Source organism: Macaca thibetana, chromosome X (assembly GCF_024542745.1).
Source record: "Macaca thibetana thibetana isolate TM-01 chromosome X, ASM2454274v1, whole genome shotgun sequence".
NCBI classification, from domain to species: domain Eukaryota; kingdom Metazoa; phylum Chordata; class Mammalia; order Primates; family Cercopithecidae; genus Macaca; species Macaca thibetana.
Window position 1 is genome coordinate 62560770 of NC_065598.1, and position 22802 is coordinate 62583571.

The following is a 22802-nucleotide window of genomic DNA, read 5'->3' on the forward strand; positions in this document are numbered from 1 at the left end:
TTTGAGCTCTTTGTAGGTTCTGGATATTAGCCCTTTGTCAGATGGGTAGATTGCAAACATTTTCTCCCATTCTGTAGGTTTCCTGTTCACTCTGATGGTAGTTTGTTTTGCCATGTAGAACCAACATTTATTAACTCCTTCAAATGTTTTTAATGATCTCTGCTCTGTGGACTAAAGGCACAGCTTGTTTTTCCTATTCTTTCGTCCCTTTTTCTTTTTTTTTTTCAAAAAACTTATCTGGTAGCCATATAATTTCTCCAAACCTAATTCTACCTCAATTCAGAAGGCTTAACTCCCACTCAGAATACCAGGATTCAATTAAATTTTCTGACTAGCCATTTAGTGGTAACCTATCAGCCACCATCTTCCCACAAGTTGGGTCACTCCAAAAAGGCTCCAAGACACTCAGATTTTTTCTTTAATCATTCCTTAACCCATAAGCAAGAAGTTGTAACCAGGGTTCCTGCATGTACACACACACACACACACACACACACACACAAGTGTGTATGGCTGAAGTTTGCTTGCCTCTTTTATGGCTGCTTAGTGACTTCTCATGCCTGGATAATGATGATGACAATAATAATGGTGATAACAAATTTCTGCTTATGCCTTAATAAGTAGTTACTGACATTATTGACATTGAGTGGCTCCTCTCCCGGATCCTCTAGGAGAAGATAGATGCAGCTGCTGACCTCTTCCACAGCCCCTGTGTGATAGGGTTGACTAGGAAGTCAAGCCCTGGAGAAAAGGTTGAATCCTTCTAACAATTATTGAAGTCATCTTTTCTGAAATTAAATGTCTGATTCTCGAGGCAAGAATGAACACAGAGGGAGAGATGAAGAGAGAGAGAGAGAGAGAGAGAAAGAAAGAGAGACAGAGAGAGAGAGAGAGGAACTCGCATTCAGAGAGACCAAAGAGAGCAAGGACCACAGTTAATAGGCCAAGACTACATCTTCACACTTTGGCCTGCCTCTGCCTGTCTGATCCTCCTACATTAACCCCTTTCTACCAGTCCTCTGTACTTCTCCAGACAGAGTTCTGAAGTCTTGTCTTCGGCTACTTGTCAACACATCTGTCATTCCCTAAACAAACCTTAAGCTGTTTTGGGCCCTTAGGAAACCAGTTTAAGGTTAGATACAGAGAACGTGCTCCTTGGATTTCCAGTTGATGTATCTTAGCAGTCTTTCTGTGGAAACTGCTGCAGAGGGATCAAAGAAGATCAGTGATTCCCAGCCCCCATTCAATATCTCTTCTAGGGTATAGGGCTCCAGCATGGCCCCTCGATTTTCTGTAGAGGAGAGCTGCAGAAGGCACATGCACTGGCACTGGCTCCCAATGCTAGTAGCAATGTCTGACTCTGCCCTGCCCAGAGCACCTGCAGGCCTTGGATGGACAGACTCATAGACTGATTGAAGGCAATGGCAATTGAACGATCTTGGGCTGCACAGAGGAGGAGTGGTACTAGGGTAATGCTTGACACTGTCCCCAGGTTCGGAATGGATGCTGCCTGAGCTCTCCAGGCTGAAGAGCATTTGGAGCCAGCCACATTCTCCTACCCAGCACTCTATTGCCCAGCTCAGCATTGCGCACTTGCCCACTCCAAGCCAGTCCAGTTCTTGCTGGTTATCAGCGCTTCTTCCCTCTCCCTAACTCATACACCTTAGAATACTCCCTTTCTGCTAGCCCAGAGCTTCACGGGTGCTCCACTCCTCCTTTGCCCTTCCCCAGGTGTTCCCTGACCCATTAGATTAAGGACCTCACTGTTCTCCAAAGGAGTCAAGCTGGACACTCCAACCACAGAATCGCCCCATGGCACTTTCCTGAATCCCGGCACCACGAGTCATGAAGCTCTGAGTGTGCCCAGTGGCTTTAATGGTCTAATCACCTCCACCACCTCCCAGGTGCAGTTGGCAGCGCTGGCTAGGATAGCCTGCTATCCATGATTGACAAGCTGCCTGACCACACGTGGAACACTGGCGACCTGGCCAACACATCGGGTCGCATAGCTTCGGAGATGGTGTCTCAGTACGAACAGGTGCAATTGTGGTTAATAATAGGGTACACCGTGGTGGTTGTTGCCATTTTAGGCAACTGTGTCTTAAACCATGTGATTATGAAGTACAAAAGGGTGCACACCACCACTGGCCTCTTCATTTGCAGTATCTCTGTGACCAACATGATGCTGGCTTTTCTTAGCTCATGTTTTCTTAGCTCATGGTAAGTAGGCTTACCATGGTGAAGGGGGAGCTAAGAAAAGCTGTATATTAATTGAGGAGGGCGACCTTGGGTGCAGGGTGAGAGCAAAGGTACAACTTTGCATTTGCAAAGGAGAAATCTCTTTGGCTGGAGGGAGCCCCGGAATGGGTTGGGCTGATTTGGAAAGTGTTTGCATAGAGAGGGGAATGGCTGAGAGACAGCACAAAGGGTTTGCAAATTGGGGAAAACAAACTACAGCAGACAAGACTGTGGTTGCTTGCTGAGTTAATCTCCTACCTTGGCAGTTGTTGAGAGAGACTTAGGTTGCCTGCAGCAGGGACATGTTGCAGGTGAGCTTTGGGTGACATGTGTTTCAGAGCTATGTCACAAAGACCCAGCCTCAGTTTCCTCACCTTTCAAATGCATTGCTTGGACTCCGAGATGGCTAATAGCTTTTGTGATTTGATGACCCTTTCTTCAAGCCTGAATGTTTGCATGTGAGAAGATGGAGAGGGCATGAGAGCTGCAGTGTGGAAATGTTTTATTTTTGTTTGTTTGTTTCCACTTCCTGAGACAATAATGCCAGTGGTTTGCCATTATTATAACAAAGAGGGCTTTATTTGTGTTTGGGGCTTGTAAGAGGACTCAGAGGTGATTTCCTGTGCCTCACATTGCCCTTTCTCCCATAGGTGCATTATCTGTGTAATTCCTTGGTGTTTGGGAAAATGACATGTCACTTCAGTCATTTTGTCCAATACTCTTGTGCCTATGTAACTGTGATTACCATGGCTTCTGTTTCCCTAGACAAACATCAGGTATGTGTTTCTCATGGGCCTTCGGGTCTTGTAAAGGGACAAGTTCTTCTCCTAGATACAGATAAGATCAAAAATAACCTAGAGAGTTCTTTGAATTGTTTAAGATATATAAATGTATATGTATAGTTTGAGGGATTGCAAGATAGTGAAATACAGACCTTCACCAAATCAATTTTTTGTTTTGTTTTGTTTTTCATAGAGGTGGAGTTCTTGGTATGTTGCCCAGACTAGTGTCGAACTCCTGGGCTCATGCAATTCTCCTGCTTGTGCTTCCAAAAACGTTGGGATTACAGGTATGAACCATCACACCTGGCCTCAAATAATAAAAATGCTACCATATTTGATATGGTGCTATGGGAGCAGAGATGTGGCAATGAGCAAAATGATAAAAAAGTGCTCTTCTTCTCATTTGGAAAACATTTCTTATTTGCTGCATTCCAGGACCGGCTAAGGGAAGAAAAAGGGAAGGGTTGAGTCAGAGGTGTGTTAATCACTTGAAAAGGAGGGAGCCAGAAAACGAGTGAGGTGGGAGGGACATAAAGGTAGATAAAAGAGGTTGTAACTGAAGCCAGATGGGAGGGTCCATGGAGGTATCTAGGTGATAGGTAATGGGGAGATAGGAGGGGGCATGGAAGGAGGGAGGGAGGAGGGGAGCATGGAGGTATCAAAAGGATAGGGGACGAAGCTAGAAGGAAAAGGGGTATGAAGAAAGCCAAGTGAAAGAAAGAATGAATGGCTGTGTGGAATTCTTACCCACTTATATATGATAAAGGGAAAATGAGTCACACATTTGAACATCCATTCCTCTTTTCCACAGAACTCCTTGCTCAGAGTCAAAAGGTTTAAGGTCAGTCCACTTGCATTTCTTTATTTTTTGCACTGAAATTAATTGTTAATTAATTTATTTTTAATTTCCAACTTCTATTTTAAGTTCAGGGGTACATGTTCAGGATGTGCAGGTTTGTTACATAGGTAAACATGTGCCATGGTGGTTTACTGCACAGATCATCCCCTCACCCTGGTATTAAGCCCAGCATCCATTAGCCGTTCTTCCTGATCCTCTTCTTCCTTCCATCCCCTGCCATCTGACAGGCCTAGTGTGTGTTGTTCCCATTGAGAGATTTCACTCATCATTAACTAATGTTGGTCTTTCATGAAGCAAAATGCCACCTGAATTAGTACATAAGCATACTTCTCACCTACCTACCCAGTATTTGCTGGTTTGTACCATAATGCCAGTTGATGAATGGCTAACAAGTAACCCTAATTTGAATTGTTGAATGGGGCTGGGGTCCTTTTTCTTCCAGGTGATGCTGTATGCCCTGAAATCTTGGATTACTCCAATGCAAGACAATGTTAGCATCATTATCATCTGGATTGTGAGCAACTGTGCTCCTTTGCCACATTCAATTTGCCAGAAGTTTCACCAGGTGGAGATTGGGTAAGAATAACACAGTATAACCAGTGGTGGATTCTAGCAACCTGTGACCTTGGAAGTCCCATGGAATAACTTTTGGAGTAGGGGCTGGAATAGTGCATTTCCAAACGTAGGTACAAAATTAATTTCTTTTACTTGGGATTTATCGTAACAGTTTCCAATAACTCTCATAGCATTTGGCAATCAGAAATAAGTCTTCACATTTGGGGGTCATAATTTCCTTATATATCACATGAGAGATCTGGATTAGGTGAACCCAAAGGCTCCCGGCTTTTTAACTCTAGATTTTAAGCTGAATGCTGACACAGACAGTAAATATGTATCTCCCTTAGGCCAAACTTCCATAAAATAGCTGGCTGTAGGCCTAGGGAAAAGACAAAGGTGATGTTTCTCTTTCTGTCTGTCTTATAACCTAGAAACATAACTGAAGAAACTGTCTGCCTACCCAGTTTCCCATATACTTCAAAATCTTCATGGAAATACCTTGAGCTGAGAATTTTTTTTTTTTTTTTTGCTCTTGTTCATCTTGCCATTAATGGTACTAGTGGTTGTTTATGGTCATGTGGCCAAAAAGCTATGGATCCGTAATGCTGTTGATGGCATCAGCATCCACACCTATATCTGGCAGCATGGGGAGAAGAAGAAGACCCTGAAGATGCTGATGACAATGGTGCTTGTCTACACAATCAGCTGGCTCCCTCTTAACCTCTACCTGGTGCTGCTATGCAGAGAATTCATCTCAAGCCACAATGGCCTCTACTTCTTCCTCCACTGGCTGGCAATTAGCAGCTCCTTCTATAACCCCTACATCCACTTCTGTCTCAGCAATAACTTCTGGATTGAAGTTCAGAAGGTTATCATGGAAATTCAGAAGATGCTGCTAAATAAATCAGCTGCCTGAGAGGGGAGCACTGCTGACCCAGCTCTGTCTCACCCACTCACCATCTTGACTGGGTAGATTCCAAACCCAGAATGCTCAAATTCCCACAATTCAAAGATATTGATGAGCTACCCATCACCCTCTATTCCGAGGGGTGGAAATCTTCTTTCTCTATTCACAAGTACCTAGACTTTAAGATGCCCAGACCGCAATAGATTCTCCATCCTCAAAATCCCTGAGATAGTGTGGGACAAAAATAAATAGGATTCATTCATTTCTCATGGTGTGGAGGGCAGGTGAACAGATGGGTATTTGAAGAGTTGGGGACATGTGAGCCCCCATATTTGTGTCACTCAGTCTTTCATTTCCCTCTCTTCTTTATTTATTTTTTTCCTGTGCAGTTTTCTTCCTTTATTCTCTCCCCCAGCAGTAAGGTGAAGGTATTAGATTTTCAGACTCATCAGAGATCTTTCTCTATCACTCAAAGGAAAGCTTTATTCTTACCTGTGTGGGGAGAGGTCTCCTGAACTCTATCTCTGATTCTGGTCACCATTCCCCTCTCCATCCTTATGTGCCTGTTGACCATGACACTTGACATCTGATATCACAAACATTGTCTCAGGAAGTGTAAGAGACCCTAGAAATTCTGATTTATATTTCATTTAGATGATTAAGATCTAATTTGTCTATCATATTCCCAGGGAAATGCCAGGAGGGAAAAGTATAGTTTCTGAAATTGTATTGGGTTATCTGGAAACTCAATGCTTCTTATAAGTGTAGGTAGTTAGTCATAACTATCCCCTTGTGGCAGAGTGAGAATGAAAAATCTTACACTTGCAGAGGAATTGCACCATGGTTATTTTCCCAAATTGATATACAATAATTTGCTGATAGCTCCCCTTTGAATGCAATGAAAATTGAATTGCCGAAGTTGGCACTACAAAATCCAAAATATTCTCCATGTTTCCTCACTCTACATTTAGCATCATACTTTCTCTTGTGTACATTTGTGCTGTCTAGTTTTGCCTTTCTTTTTCTGGAAAGAGAGGAGACATAATGTGCTCACTGCTGTTTTATTGTTCCCATCTCTTTAGTCTATGAGAATTTCAACTCAGTGGGAGAGAGGTAATATCTCCTCCTCCTGCGACTGCCTTTCATCTGGAGATAATGTTATTAAGGCACTTTGAAGAGTATTGCTCGTTGTGTGTCAAGATAATGCCAGGATAAGAGTAGGATTTCATCCCCTTCTTATCTTCTTCCCCTCCTCTTCTTTATTCCCTTCCTCATTACTCTGGGAATTCCCATTTTTATTTTGATCTTGCCTGTCTTCTTTCTCTCCTCCCACATTTTCTTGTTTCCCTTCCACCTTTTCCTCCTCCCCTCTGTTCCACCCTTCTACTCCTCTTCATCCTTTTCCTTCTCATCTCTTCTTCATTCAAATTCCACCTCAGGCCTCTTCCTATCTTCCATTTGCCCATCTCCTGTGTTCTCCTCCTCCCCTATTCTCTCCATTCCCTCCTACTCCTACCCATCTTCTTTCCCCCCTCCTTTTCACTTCTCTCACCACTCTCCAATTCTCTCTCCTCTCTCTAATTCTCCTCTTCCCTTCTCTCCTCACCTCTTCCTTCCTCTTCCCCCCTTCTCCCTCCTCCCCTTCTCACTTTTCCTCAATCCTCCTGAGCCCTTTCTTCTTTAGCACCAGTCCTTCTCCAATTCTTTCTTCATTCCTCTCCATTATCTATCTTTCATCCTTTATCTCTTTGAATTCTGATGTATGGTTCAAAATATTGCTTTCTTATTGCGTTTTAGCTATTGTCTGTCAATTCCCTTCCATATTTCTCTCTTGTCTTCAGAATTCAGATTTCTTTTACACTTACTGGAAGCCTGGGGATCCAGGAAGCTGAAACCTCTGAATATAAACAAGTCTTTGCACTATTCCATAGGCCTCCATGTAAAATATGTGATGGTCAAAGTGAGTGGTAGCCACTGCTTACATTTCTCTCTTCTGCATCTCTCTTTCTCATTCAACTCTAACTGTCAGAAGTTGGCTGCCCGTTATGCCCTCCTGGGGAATGAGCTGGCTCACTCCAGAAGCAGAGAGGAAACCATCTGGACTTAGTCCACAGCTTCTGTGTCTGTTGGGAAGTATCACTGTGCAGCATCTTCCAAGAATATGACCCAGTTTAATTTGAAGGAATTGTACCCAAGTCAGACATATCTTTTCTCTGGCTATGCATTTTTTTTTCAACCTCTTCTTATTCTATAGCATTTTAGATATTGATTATTTCCCTTTCTGCTTCCTTCTCCCTAATTGCTTCCCTAAAGACACAAAATCACTTCTGAAAATGTAATAGAAATAACAACGACAGACTCCTATCACTACAGGACAACCCTGGAGGTTCTTGGAAGTCCCATGTCCACCTGACTGGCTCTCAACTTTTGCTGCTGCCTTTGCTGTAATTTTTGTAGTCATCACACTACCTATTGGTTTTAGCAATTTTTAGAGTGGGTTATCATCATATTGTTAGGGTGCATGTATGTGTGCCTCAGTTTACATTTCTTTCTCTTCCACTATCTTCTCTTCCTTTTCCTCAACTTAATCATTCTCTTTTTAACAAGGATATAATTCAATGACATTTTAGGTTTCCTCTGGAATGGAATGAGCTAGTTTCCAGGAGCTTGAAGCAGGTTACAGGAAATTTAGCTTTTGGCCAGTCTGATTCTACTTGGTTATAGGGTAAGGTAGGTGTTTTGGAGTCAGAACCCCAAATATCTCTGGTAAATTTCCACACTTGTTACAATATTTAATTCTTTTTGTTGGATAAAAAAGAAATTGGGGACAAAGAGCTACTTGTAGTTTTTGCTTTGTTTCTTTCCATTTTCAATTCCATGAATTAATCCTTTATTTCATCTCCCTTTCTATCCTCAACATCCAAACTTTTTAATATATTATATCTATATATCTATCTATATATAATACTTTTGTCATGCAAGTACAATACTAGATACATGGAGAAGTCCTGAGCTGAATAGATAATCATATCTGCTGTTCTCACCTCTATAATCTTCACATCTACCTATTATTTGCTTTTGTCTTCAGCTGTCTTTGAGATTAGAGGTCTTTTTGAGTGGTGATTTCTACTGGTATATTTTTCCCCTTCTTATGTAAATCCTTCTCATTAACATAATGAAGGACAGAGACATATCTTTTCTCTTCTCCTTTTGTCAAGATGTATACATCCCAGGACAATGAGCTGACTGTATAGGGCTCTGCCTCTGCATAAGAAGAGGGCAGAGTGGAATTACCCCCGGGTACCTGGTGCTTCTTTGAGGAATTACACTTTGCTCTGATATTTTCTTTCTCCTGCTTAGATTTAGGAGAAACTTGGGTGAAAAGGGCTCTCATTGTAATTTAAATGATGATTGTGCTATTGTATTTTTACCTAATGTTCTCTCATTCCCAGGAAAAAGCCCTTCCTACTCCCACTCTTACTCTCTACAAAAGATTAGACTTTTTTTTTTTTTTTCACCCTCAGTAAGGCTGGGGATATGGAATGGTGAATGATTGACAAATGATCCAGCTTCAATGTTGGCTGCTGCCTCAGCTGTGAACTTCACACACACAGAACTTTGCCTATCAGCTTTGGTGATGTATGAGATGTTTGAAGATTTAGGGCTCTGAGTAATCTCAGTGTCATGTGGGGTTTTGTTTAGATTTTTTTTGGCAGCAACTAATCTGAACTCCAAACCCAGCCATGTCTGAGGGTGCTACTACTGTAGTTTCTGGCATGGGAGCTCATTTGGTTGGAACATGGTGCTAATGAACTCTAGGTCCTAGAGTCTAACCCATGTATGACCATTAAGCTCTGTGGATTTGAGAATGGTGCTAAATAACTATGGTCATGCGATTTCAAAACCCCACATGTGTTCATTTACACAGACCACACCACTCACCCTAGGTGGCCTTTTTCTGAATATGATTATCAGCTCCCTGGAAGACTCAGCAAAACTGTTGTGTAAATAACCCTGCAAAACCCATTTCCCTCTGTATAAAAAGCTTAAAGTGTAATTCCTACTGACTTTGTGTTAGTAGTGTCATCTTCTTCTTAGAAGAACATCACTTGTGAAATATATAATTGAACAAAAAGAGTTACAGCAATGGAAGGCAGAAGAAGTTGACAAATACATATAAATACATATACTAGTCTTTGTCCAGTGCCATAAAAAACCTGTATGTTTATCCAAGCTAGGATACTTAGAGAAATTCTTTGATAAGAGTAAGTTCAATATGAAGTTCATCCAATGTTGCACCTCGATGAGGCAGATTGGAGTGGGGGAATTCATCTTATGATATAGATATCTGAGCTGCTGGTAGTCAAACGTATGTGTTGGTTACTTGTGTGTGGCATGTAGATTCACTCATAGGTTTTCTCAGCTGAAGGCCTCTTTCACTGAGAATTCCCTTCCCTTCTGCAGTTAAGGTATCTTTCTATGTTATTACACATAATCACACACATGTATGCACACATATATACAAAAATACACACATATACCAATACACACAGCTATATGCATCACATGTGAACACACATAAACATGCACATATATAAGCATACACAAGCATGCACACACATACAGAAAAATGCACACACAGATTGTACACTATTTTAAAACAAATAAACCAGATCTTTCATAATGCCAATTTCAAATCTAAATTTTGTCTTTAATTCATTATTCTTTCACTCAATTATCTGTTTGAATTAATAAACTGAACTTTTCAATATCTTTGTAATTTCTCTGGAAGATTCAGTGGTTGTTTTGTACTTTGTTGTGGTCACTAACACTATTTTATTAAAAGCTGTTGTATCACTCACATTTCTAGCACCCTAGCATGGCAAATGTCTCATTTACAAATCTATGTAACAATTTCAACTGGATATTTATTGTTCTAAAGAAAACCTGCATATTTTTATGCTTACATACACATAAACAGAAAACCTTAAAGGAGTAGCAACTTTAATACACATGAACATAAAGACATCCATACACAATTACACAAAGATATACAGAGGAATATAAGCATATACGTGGACACAAAAAGTTGCACACATAGATTCAAGAAGCCCTTGATGAAAGAACAAGGACCTTGCTGGCCCATGCTAGGCTACTAAAGGTTAAGTGTCCTTTTAATTAAAAAGATCTCACATGAAGTTGGTAGGCAATTGGGAATTCGTAAGACAGTGGGACTTGTAGACTTGGTCTCTCCTTAGCACATGTGGAGTAGAAGAGAGAACAGAGGTCTAAAATTACCTTGCCCACCCTGTGAGAACATGTTTAAACTTGGATATGTTTGTTTCTCTATAACCTGATCTAATAGGTAGTTGTGTGTCAGGTGAGGTATATGCCACAATATCAGCACGTGCCTACCTGGAACCGCAATTACACATTCAGACCATCCATTTGCTACCCCACCACTGCTGATGGCTGACAACATCTCTAGACAATGGGGTGAAGTCTACTGTTCTCTGGGCCATATGAGGAAGAAAAGATGGACCCAGTCTGGACAACATGAAAGTGGAGGTAAAGTTGTGATTTGATAACTCTTGTTCTAAGATATTTCTGTGTCTAGTTCAAACTCTGTTATCTTGTAATAGTAAAAGTAGAAACAGTAATAGCAATATCCTGCATATGATGATAACTTTGTGATTTCCAAAATAAGATCTTTTAGTATTTTTCAACAAATGTTTCTTCTCAATGTTTTTTTAGTTTTCATATTTAAAAATTAAAGAATGTCGAGGAGCCTGGATAGGACTGTAGATTTTATTTTCAAATATACTGGTGAAAGGGAATATTCTCTGAAAACTGCAAAGCACTGGATCAACTTCTACTGTTCCACAGCTCTGAGGGTCATCTTTTTCATCCCAAAAATGTTTGATGTTGAAGGAAAGAATTACCTTATCTAGATGCCCAAGGTGAGCATTGAGGAAACAGTTTAGTTATTATTATAACTTAGCGTGAGCTTCTTGATGTAATAGATTCAGGTATGAAAGAATTGCTGGTATTTAGATTTACAAAAATAAAATTATGTTAATTGGACTGGTTGAAATGTAGCATCAGAATTTGCAGATCAGGAGTGAATCCTGCTGTTCTTTTGTGATGAGATCCTGCTGGAAATAAAGTTTCTCTCAGTTTGGGTTTTTTTTTATGGGATGATGCTAAAAGGCATCTAGGAGAGAGACACAGATCTAGCTGGCCCATAAGACCTTTTATCTATAGGGTTTCTTACTCTGAACACTGATCTAAAGGTGGTAGAAAACCTTCATTAAGAGTTAGACAACTTGAATACTTTATTTGTAGCTTTATAGAAGAGACTATGTTTGTCAATGCCTTTATACCTTCAACTCAGAACTCCAGTAGAAAATTCTAGTGTAAAAAAATCCCTCAATAAAATAAAATTTAAATGCAAAAATATTAATAAAATCACCAAAAAAGAAATAAAGAAAATAAATGACCCTTAGACTTCATAAGGTAGTTAGTGAAATTTATTTTATAATGCAACACCTGCCTGAGTTGTGCCCCTCCACACACTCTCCCGACTCCTCACCATGCAATGAAGCTGAACTTAATAACTTTAAGTTTTTCAGCTTTTACCACTTCCCTGTCCTTTCTCACAAGCTCTGTGAAATGATGGAAAATATCCTAGGCACGTATGTACAAGTACATCACTTACTAGCTACTTGGTTTAAACCTAGTGGTAATTTGGGCTGTGTGAGACTGAAGACTCCCAGATAATAAGGCTGTGAGATTACCAAATTCTTTTATGCAAGCTGCAGCTGCTGTGTTTAAATGCCTCAGGAAATAAAATTTCCTGTTTAGACATTGGTCAATTGCAATGGGACATCCTAACAAAGGGGAATGAGAGAAGTCTCACTGCGTTACAACAGAAGAATGGACATTGTTTAGGGTTCCCCGAAGAGACGTATGTGTTATTTATTTACTTGTGACTGTTTCTTTAAATATTCTCTACCCTTTCCCTATTTTTCTGTACACTAATTTAATGTTTGATTGTATATTCTGAGTTGAGAAGGAGAGGGACTACAGACAGGGGACAATTTGTGGGGTAGGTGGGGGTATGGGAAGTGAGAGTAGATTAGGACATTTATGTATTCACACACACACACACACACACAAACACACACACACACACGTTTGTTCACAGCACTTCTAAGCTCTTCTCATAGGAATGGGTCTGGTTGGTGGAAGGGAAGCCTGAGAGTATACATTACAGTAGTGGGTATTTATAATTCATAGTGGCTGTCATAAAATAAAGTCAACACTGAAAACTTCTTATGTGTTCAACATGTAGACATTGAGGTGGAAATGGATGGCAGTGGGGGTACAACATAAAAGCAAATCCTATGATGTCTGACTTAGAAAAATTTCCAGGGTGAACAAAGGAAACAAACATTTTATTCCTGAAACCCCTGAGGAATCAAGTCTCTGTCTTCTGTTTTCATAACTAGAAAATATGATAAAATATATAAATGTTGAGGGTACAGCAAAATGAATTTTTACATGTGCATATGTTTGTATAACCACTACTCATACCAACATATATGATTTCCAGGACCTTAGAAAGCTCTTTAATGCCCTCTGTCTGTATTTCCCTAGAGGTGACTGTTATTCTGATTTCTATCACCATAGTTTAATTTTACATGTTCTTTTTTATGTAAATTTTTGCCTAGTCCCAAAGACAACGAGTTTGTCTATTTTGTACTAATACAAGATGCTAATAAGATTTTTTTCATCACTTTGGTTCAAAAGCAGCCAACTGTTAAATGGCTATCAAATACTACCACTGTTCTTTGCCTTTGTCCATGTTAATTAAAGATCAAATTATTTTTATAGGAACTCTCAATGCACCAACAAAAATATGTACAATCTATTTACATGTTATGATAAATGAGTTGAGCTACACACTGTTTAAATGATCTGCAAAATAATAAACATGTGAGGTCCTTTTCAGGTAAATAGAGAATGTCTCAATTACACAGGGTAACGTTGATGAGAATGTGATTAGTTACGATATTGGGAACACGTACGGATTTTTAATTTTTTTCAGACCTAGGTAATTTGTTCTTGAAATAACTTCAGTAACTAGGGATTAAGAGGGAAAGACATGAATGCTGTTGAGTAGATCAGAAAATTATTTATTGTTCCAAAAGCCGTTGAAATATAGACAGTATATATGTGCTCAAACACCTACTTAATTGTTGAGAAGGCCCAGCACAAAATAAATATATTTTATTGCTATCTGATTTTTGAAAAAGTCAAGCCAAAGCTGAATTCTATTTAGGAACAGTTACATTTTTTGGCTAATGATGCTATAATGATATATAAATGCATTAGCCTAGTCAATGGCCAAGACCAAAGCATTCAATTCACAGGAAACCCTTATAGTCCAAGGATCCTGATAGTCCCTCTGTCTTTTCCATGGAACAGAAAAGATGGCCACATAACATTATAGGCTCAGACATATAACCACATCTTCATATCACACAATACTTATAAAATTTACATAGTTGTTCTTATGAATAACAGGATGACAGCTTCTCTGTGGAGATTGACAATCTGTATCTCAAGGTCTAGAAATTCTGGAAAGCTAGGATCCAGTTTGACTTCTTCCAGATACATGGGATACTTGAATAACAAAATTAACTTCTTGCTCATAAGCTAGGTTGGTTGGGGCAGGCAGAGTAAGACAATAAAGACAGACAGCTTTTACCTAAAAGTTTGGCTTTGCCAAGTTTTGAGCCAATCTAGACCAAGGTTATCAGAACACGAGTGAACACAAACACAATGTCCAAAGGTATAAAATTATTTTCTTTTCATAAATATTGTTTTTGTTGTGTTCTGAAATAAGCCCTGGGGATTTATGTTTTGGTCAGGCTTTGATGTCTGTCATATTTGATCTATATAATCAATTGGACACCTCAGCCTCTGATTCCTCTTCCATATTACAGTTCTCACACTGGAACTGTAATTTTGTCCTAGAAAAGGCAAAATTTCATATACAATGGAAAGTATAAGGTATTTGAACCTAGTTAAACCAGGATATATATATATATATATATATATATATATATAATGTCATCAGATCCCAGCAAAATTGTAGTGAAGGTTTCAAGTATAGAAAGCATGGCTATCTATCTATCTATCTATCTATCTATCTATCTATCATCTATATTAATTTTGTAACATTTGTGTGTGTGTGTGTTCATTTCTAGGGAGAGGAAGAGAAAGAAAGAGATATTCATTTACTACAAGGAATTGGATTATATGATTATGGAGGCTATGTCTCATAGTCTGCAATGTGGAGACCCCAGAGAGCTGGCTGTGTAGTTCCAGTCCAAATCAGAAGGCTTGCAAACCAAAAAAGCCAATAATGTAAGTTCCAGTCCAAGAAAATGAGAAAATTAGTGTCCAAGTTCAAAGACAGGCAGAGAGTGAATTCTCCCTTATGCCACCTGCCACTTTTTGTTTTCTTCAGGGCTCCAGCTGATTGGATGAGGCCCATCACATTGGAAAGGTCATTCTACTTAATCTCATTCAGAAACACTGTCACAGAGATAATCAGAATAATGTTGAATCAAATATCTAGACACCCTGTTACCTAATCAAGTTGACATAAAAGTAATCATGACAGTGGTTTTTACAGGAGGATTATTCCAGGACCTGCCTTCCACTATGGAGTCAACAGGGATCAGAAGTTTTTCTCTTTATGCCCCCCATATAGTCAGGGTGTAAGATGTTAATCCAAGCTCTATCAACCAGATGTTTTGTCCTGAGGCTTTAAAACAGACAGAATGAAGCAATCAATTGGTGGGTCATCATTCATAACCGTAAGAATAGTAGCAGCAACAGTAGCTGTCTGATTCAACTTGACTGGACTATAAGAAAACTGCCATGGTGTCTGCTTTTTGATTCTCTGGAGTTTCCTTGGCATCTGCCAATTCCAAAATTTGGTCAATTCTCTGAGGCCCACATCCTACTCTCAGAGCCTTCCAACAATTTCCATTTTACTTAAGTAATCCAAAGGCAGATACTGACAATTGTACATAGGAACTCTAATAAGTATATATTAATTAAACCAATATAAATCAGACTTATACTATTGTGGTAAGTGCCTGAGATAGTGTGATGAAAACAGACACTGTCTTTGCTTTCATGGAACTTACAGATAAGTTACAGAGATATAAGAAAATATTTACACAAATGTTTCCATCATTGTAAGTGCTAGTGGGGGGAAATACAAGTGTGCTTTGGCAGAAGGATAATCATCTCTTTCAATGAATTGAAGATGAAAAGGTAAATAAGGGGGAGGACACAGATAAGTTTTGAATGGGTAGCAGCAGGAATTTTGACTAATCGTCTCAATTTTCTACGTGAAGCTTGAAATAGACATTGTTGGGAACTGAAGAGAGAATCTCTACAAAATGTCTGGAGTTCAAGTAAGAGTGATGACCATTAATTTGCGGTGGTCACAATATGCAAAGTAATGTTTCTATAGAAGTTGTCAGCAGTCTGAGTTTTGGATTTGAGAAGAAAGAATGATTTAAGTTGAGGTTTTACTGGGTAAGTGCAATGGATGGATGAAAGAGAGAGAATATTAGGGTGTTGTCAAGATAGTGGTTGAAGTAGTGAGCCATGGGATCAAAGATAAATGGGGAAATGTTGTAGGAAGGCCCTATAGTTTTAATGAAAGTTGAAGGATCTTGGGGACTGGAGATCTTAATGATATTGAAAAAATTGTATCAATGATAACATATCTGGGTGATTATGAGGTCCAGACAGTGAGCATAACTGTAGAGGACTGAACTAATGTGGAGGTAATGTATCTAATGGAGAAGTGGAATATCAGTTAAAGGAGGGTATGAAAGGAAGATACAGTGCATATATATAGGAGATTACTTCTCAGAGGATGCATATTTCATAGGAATTCCACAGAAATATTCAGTATAGTTAACCAATTCATATAAGAAGAGAAACTTTCAGATGTTGCTGATAATTTGAAAGTATCACCCTTATTTATTTCTTAGTCATACACCATTTCAGGTACCAAAGCATCACTTTAAATGAGCAATTGAAATAGAATACATAGTAAGAGGAAAATACCTTTTTCATTTTGGCAACAACACTTCATACTGATACCAACAACTCTTCTGCCTGTTCTAATCTCCTATTACACAAATTACAGCTCATTCATTGGAGTGCAACCTTCACAAAACTTCTTCCCCAGTGCTTAGTTTTCTGACTTAGCTTATCCAATTACAAGATTTTTGCCTTGGCCCAATATGCTCATTGAGCTGTGTTGATGTTGTGCTGCTTTCTGTTACCGAAAGCTGAGTAAACTGGCTGGTGATTTGGAGCAAAACTATGTGGATCAAGTTCATAGCTCAGAACCCCATGAAGGTTCCCCCAAATCCTTACCATGTTCTTGTGCCAAATGGAATCTTATTAAACAAGGATGAGTTTCTGGAGACTGTCTATTGATCACACCTACAATTTTAACTTCATAGATTTATTTCATTACAGCCTTTTCCCCTGAGAGTAAACACAGATATATTCAAGTGGAAATTTTCTCATCCATATTCTGGATGATGCTGTTACCTTAAATGAATCCAGCAGCACATCAAAAAGCTTATCCACCATGATCAAGTGGACCTCATCCCTGGGATGCAAGGCTGGTTCAACATACGCAAATCGATAAACGTAATACAGCATATAAACAGAACCAAGGACAAAAACTACATGATGCAGAAAAGGCCTTTGACAAAATTCAGCAGCACTTCATGATAAAAACTCTCAGTAAACTAGGTATTGATTGAATGTATCTCAAAATAATAAGAGCTATTTATGACAGACCTACAGCCAATATTATACTGAATGGGCAAAAACTGGAAGCATTCCCTTTGAAAACTGGCACAAGACAGGGAGGCCCTCTCTCACCACTCCTACTCAACATAGTGTTGGAAGTTCTGGCTAGGGAAATCAGGCAAGAGAAAGAAATCAAGGGTATTCAGATAGGAAAAGAAGAAGTCAAATTGTCCCTGTTTGCAGATGACATGATTGTATATTTAGAAAACCCCATCATCTCAGCCCAAAATCTCCTTAAGGTGATAAGCAACTACAACAAAGTCTCAGGATACAAAATGAATGTGCAAAAATCACAAGCATTCTTATACACCAGTAACAGACATACAGAGGGCCAAATCATGAGTGAACTTCCATTCATAATTGCTTCAAAGAGAATAAAATGCCTAGGAATCAAACTTACTAGAGATGTAAATGACCACTTCAAGGAGAACTACAAACCACTGCTCAGTGAAATAAAAGAGGACACAAACAAATGGAAGAACATACCATGCTCATGGATAGGAAGAATCAATATCGTGAAAATAGCCATACTGCCCAAGATAATTTATTGATTCAATGCCATCCCCATCAAGCTACCAATGACTTTCTTCAGAGAATTGGAAAAAACTGCTTTAAAGTTCATATGGAACCAAAAAAGAGCCCGCATCTCCAAGACAATCCTAAGTCAAAAGAACAAAGCTGGAGGCATCACGCTACCTGACTTCACACTATACTACAAGGCTACAGAAACCAAAACAGCATGGTACTGGTACCAAAGCAGAGATAGAGACCAATGGAACAGAACAGAGTGCTCAGAAATAATACCACACATCTACAGCCATCTGATCTTTGACAAACTTGAGAGAAACAAGAAATGGGGAAAGGATTCCCTATTTAATAAATGGTGCTGGGAAAACTGGCTAGCCATAAGTAGAAAGCTGAAACTGGATCCTTTCCTTACTCCTTATACGAAAATTAATTCAAGATGGATTAGAGACTTAAATATTAGACCTAATACCATAAAAACCCTAGAAGAAAACCTAGGTAATACCATTCAGGACATAGGCATGTGCAAGGACTTCATGTCTAAAACACCAAAAGCAATGGCAAGAAAAGCCAAAATTGACACATGGGATCTAATTAAGCTAAAGAGCTTCTGCACAGCAAAAGAAACTACCATCAGAGTGAACAGGCAACCTACAGAATGGGAGAAAATTTTTGCAATCTACTCATCTGACAAAGGGCTAATATCCAGAACCTACAAAGAACTCAAACAAATTTACAAGGAAAAAAAAACAAAAAAAAAACAACCCCATCAAAAAGTGGGCAAAGGATATGAAAAGACGTTTCTCAAAAGAAGACATTCATACAGCCAACAGACACATGAAAAATGTTCATCATCACTGGCCATCAGAGAAATGCAAATCAAAACCACAATGAGATACCATCTCACACCAGTTAGAATGGCAATCATTAAAAAGTCAGGAAGCAACAGGTGCTGGAGAGGATGTGGAGAAATAGGAACACTTTTACACTGTTGGTGGGATTGTAAACTAGTTCAACCATTATGGAAAACAGTATGGCGATTCCTCAAGGATCTAGAACTGACAAACATTTTTTGAAGTGAAGGCTGATTCATAATTCTTCTTTACCCTTCCGTAACTCCTCAGTTTATTCAATATTTCATTTGGTGTCAACTCAAACAAAAGTCATCAGGAAGCGGTGATTGTTATCAGATTATTTTGCATGTCCTGGAAATGTCGTAAAGATTATATGGTTGTTATGAACTTTAAAAAAATAACTTAAAAATACTAGGAAACACAATTTGAATTCTAACCAAAGTATGCTCCAAGATTTTCAAATGTGAGAATACAAGTACAGAAAGTAGAAGTGTACAAAGACAGAAGCAATTAAAATACAAGGGTTAAATAGGAATTATTATTGAATAATACAGGGGAAAGATAGAAGACATTCCAGTATTTGTTAAGGCAATACAAAAGAGACAAGTAGCTTGGAGACTCCTTGGGAGGAAGGATTTGCCAGTTTGGTTTGCCAGTATTTTATTGAGGATTTTTGCATGGATGTTCATCAGGGATATTGGTCGAAAAGTCTCTTTTTTTGTTGTGTCTCTGCCAGGCTTTGGTATCAGGATGATGTTGGCCTCATAAAATGAGTTCGGGAGGATTCCCTCTTTTTGTATTGATTAGAATAGTTTCAGAAGGAATGGTACCAGCTCCTCCTTGTACCTCTGGTAGAATTCAGCTATGAATCCATCTGGTCCTGGACTTTTTTCGGTTGGTAGGCTATTAATTATTGCCTCAATTTCAGAGCCTGCTATTGGTCTATTCAGGGATTCAACTTCTTCCTGGTTTAGTCTTGGGAGAGTGTAAGTAGAAGTACCATATGACCCAGCCATCCCATTACTGGGTGTATACCCAAAGGATTATAAATCATGCTGCTATAAGGACACATGCCCACGTATGTTCATTGCGGCACTATTCACAATAGCAAAGACTTGGAATCAACCCAAATGTCCATCAGTGACAGATTGGATTAAGAAAATGTGGTACTTATACACCATGGAATACTATGCAACCATAAAAAGGATGAGTTTGTGTCCTTTGCAGGGACATGGATGCAGCTGGAAACCATCATTCTCAGCAAACTATCGCAAGAACAGAAAACCAAACACCGCATGTTCTCACTCATAGGTGGGAACTGAACAATGAGATCACTTGGACTCGGGAAGGGGAACATCACACACCAGGGCCTATTATGGGGAGGGGGAAGTGGGGAGGGATTGCATTGGAAGTTATACCTGATGTAAATGACGAGTTGATGGGTGCTGACGAGCTGATGAGTGCAGCATAGCAACATGGCACAGGTATACATATGTAACAAGCCTGCACGTTGTGCACATGTACCCTAGAACTTAAAGTATAATAATAAAAAAAATTAAAAATTAAAAAAAATAATGTTTGTCAGTTACAGAACGCCATCACCATCAGCAACCCAAATTTATAGCGCTGAGTTAAGCATTAAGGTCAATGAGTCCGAACGTTTCTGCTGAACACAGGAATGTTTATCAAGAGGCAAGAAAAGTATTTGTTTGAAGTGTTATTCTTTTATGTGATTATAGAAGTAATATGTTATAGTTGTACAAATTTTGAGAAACAGGAATCACAAGAATAAAGTTAAAATCATCCATAAGCCGATGACACAAAATTATAAAACTTGTAACATTTAGTGTACGGATATCTTTTTAGTATTTTTAAATGGGTGCGATCTGAACATTTTTAAAAATAGTGTTATATTTTTATGCATTTGAATGTGTCGTCATTTAACAAACATTTGCTGATTTCTCACTATTAATGTGTATGTAGAAATTATTTTGTAATCAGTTTTTCTTATTTAATAATATAAAATTTATCCATACTATTAACTTTGTATCTTAACATACTTGAAAATATCTCTTTGAATAGACTCACCATATTAATTATAAAAATTGAAACTAATTTCATATTTGTATTTAAGTTATTTTTAATATTATGATTATATATTAACAGGATGAACATAGCTTGCACATATATTGTTGAGCATATCTATGATTATTTTTGAACAGCTTATTAGTGATAACTGAGTCATCCAGATAATCTTCTCAAATCTCCTCAACAATTATCCAGGGCAAAAGAAAGTCATTCCAGAAACATTTATTGCATTTGTACACAGTGGCAAACAGAGCATAGTACTGGACCAGAAGAAATGTGACTATGGGCCAGGTGTTGTGGCTCACGCCTGTAATCCCAGCAATTTGGGAGGCCAAGGCAGGCTGATCATGAAGTCAGGAGTTCGAGACCAGCCTTACCAACATGGTGAAACCCGTCTTTACTAAAAATACAAAAATTAGTTGGGCTTGGTGGCGCACCTGTAATTTCAGCTACTCAGGAGGCTGAGGCAGGAGAATCTCTGAACTTGGGAATCGGAGTTTGCAGCAAGCCGAAATCATGCCACTGCACTCCATCCAGGGTGACAGAGTGGGATTCCATCTAAAACAAAACAAAACAAAACAAAAAACAAACAATAAAAACAGAATTGTGACTATGATGGAAGACTAAAATATACAAGATATGATTATTGCAATCAAATATCTTAGACTAGAAAAATTGTTAAAATTATTCTTTATTAATATTAATTATAGCCAGTGTTTAATATCTGTCAAATTTATGGCACACTTCAGTTGTGTTTTTCTATGTGTTAATCTTTACAATACTGTTAAATAATTGTTTAGTAACATTAGAACACATCCAACTGCTGGTTCAGGGAGGAAATTTAACTCCTTAGGCAGAAATTGAATAGTCAGCATAGGGCTGGAGGTGGCTGAAGTGAAGGGAAGGAGCAAGAGGTTGTAGATGAAGCAATGAGCTTCCTAAGAAGAAAGCAGAACAAAATAAGAACTTAAAGATAAATTAACCATATATTTTCAAGGAAAAAAGGGTCACAGGCTGAGATGGGGACTGAGCAGAAGTAGACAGAGCTCAGTTCTATGAAGCTAAATGTTCCTTATAGGACATAAAGATGCCTTCTGTTCAGGCAATGTGGTAGAGACCATTGATTCGAGATGGAGCACAAGTATCAAAGACAGAACATAACAGTAATGTCATTTTTACAAGGCTACAGTGCTTTAAATCTTTCCTAACACCAGAGTAAGTGAAATGGTGGGGGAATCAGTTGCACTCTCTTCAGGTTTTACACTTTGACCAATGTTCTAGGGACTCAGCTATTTCAAGAAACTTCTTCGTAGCCTCCACTCAGGTCCTGAGTCTTCCATAAGCCATGAGCTTATGAACACGGGCATCCATGAAAATTTTTCTTAGGTGCAGAATAGATCACACTATTTTCTTATTTCTGATCCTTCAATGGGATCTCCATATACTGCAAAAAAAGGATTCATCTTTTTAAAAGTCCTCTATGAACTGGCTCCTGTCTATTTCTCCAGCTTTTTTTTCACCAATAGTTGCCTTATACTGTAGACTTGAACGGAGTTGCTTCCTCACTCCCTTCTACCTGCAGCCTTTACTGTTAATATCTTCTTTGTTTGAAGCAACTTCTTCCTTCCAGTCATCTTTCTCAGCTGCTTGCCTGGATAAATACTTACCGATCTCTCAGGACTCAATAGGAATTACTTTCAGTATTCCTCCTTGATCTCACTGAAAACTTCTCTGTGTTCCCAGGATACCCTATGCACACCATCATCCCAGTAATTTCAGAGTATGGCATGGTAAATTTTTTATTTATGTTTGTTTACCCATCCCCTCATGCGTGTTTCTGGAAGTGAAAAACAGTCTGCTTCAATATTGTCACACACTCAACAGTTTTGTGTTGAACTGTGCGCTGAATTTCCTAGTGGCAAACTCCACCTCTGCCAAGCCAGAAAGTTCTAGGCCTTCATTTCCTGGATTTCCAGGATTGACTGACGAGAGGAGCAGTTATTGTAACTCTGGGAACCCAGATACCCTACATGGCCCTAATCTTACTGATCAAGTCTTGAATCTGA

At 38.9% G+C, this 22802-nt stretch overlaps 1 pseudogene; it reads left to right on the forward strand.

Moving 5' to 3' along the window:
- Window positions 1-1421: 1421 nt before the first annotated feature.
- On the forward strand, window positions 1422-5528 carry LOC126945795 (G-protein coupled receptor 83-like; annotated as a pseudogene).
- The last annotated feature ends 17274 nt before the right edge of the window (window positions 5529-22802 follow it).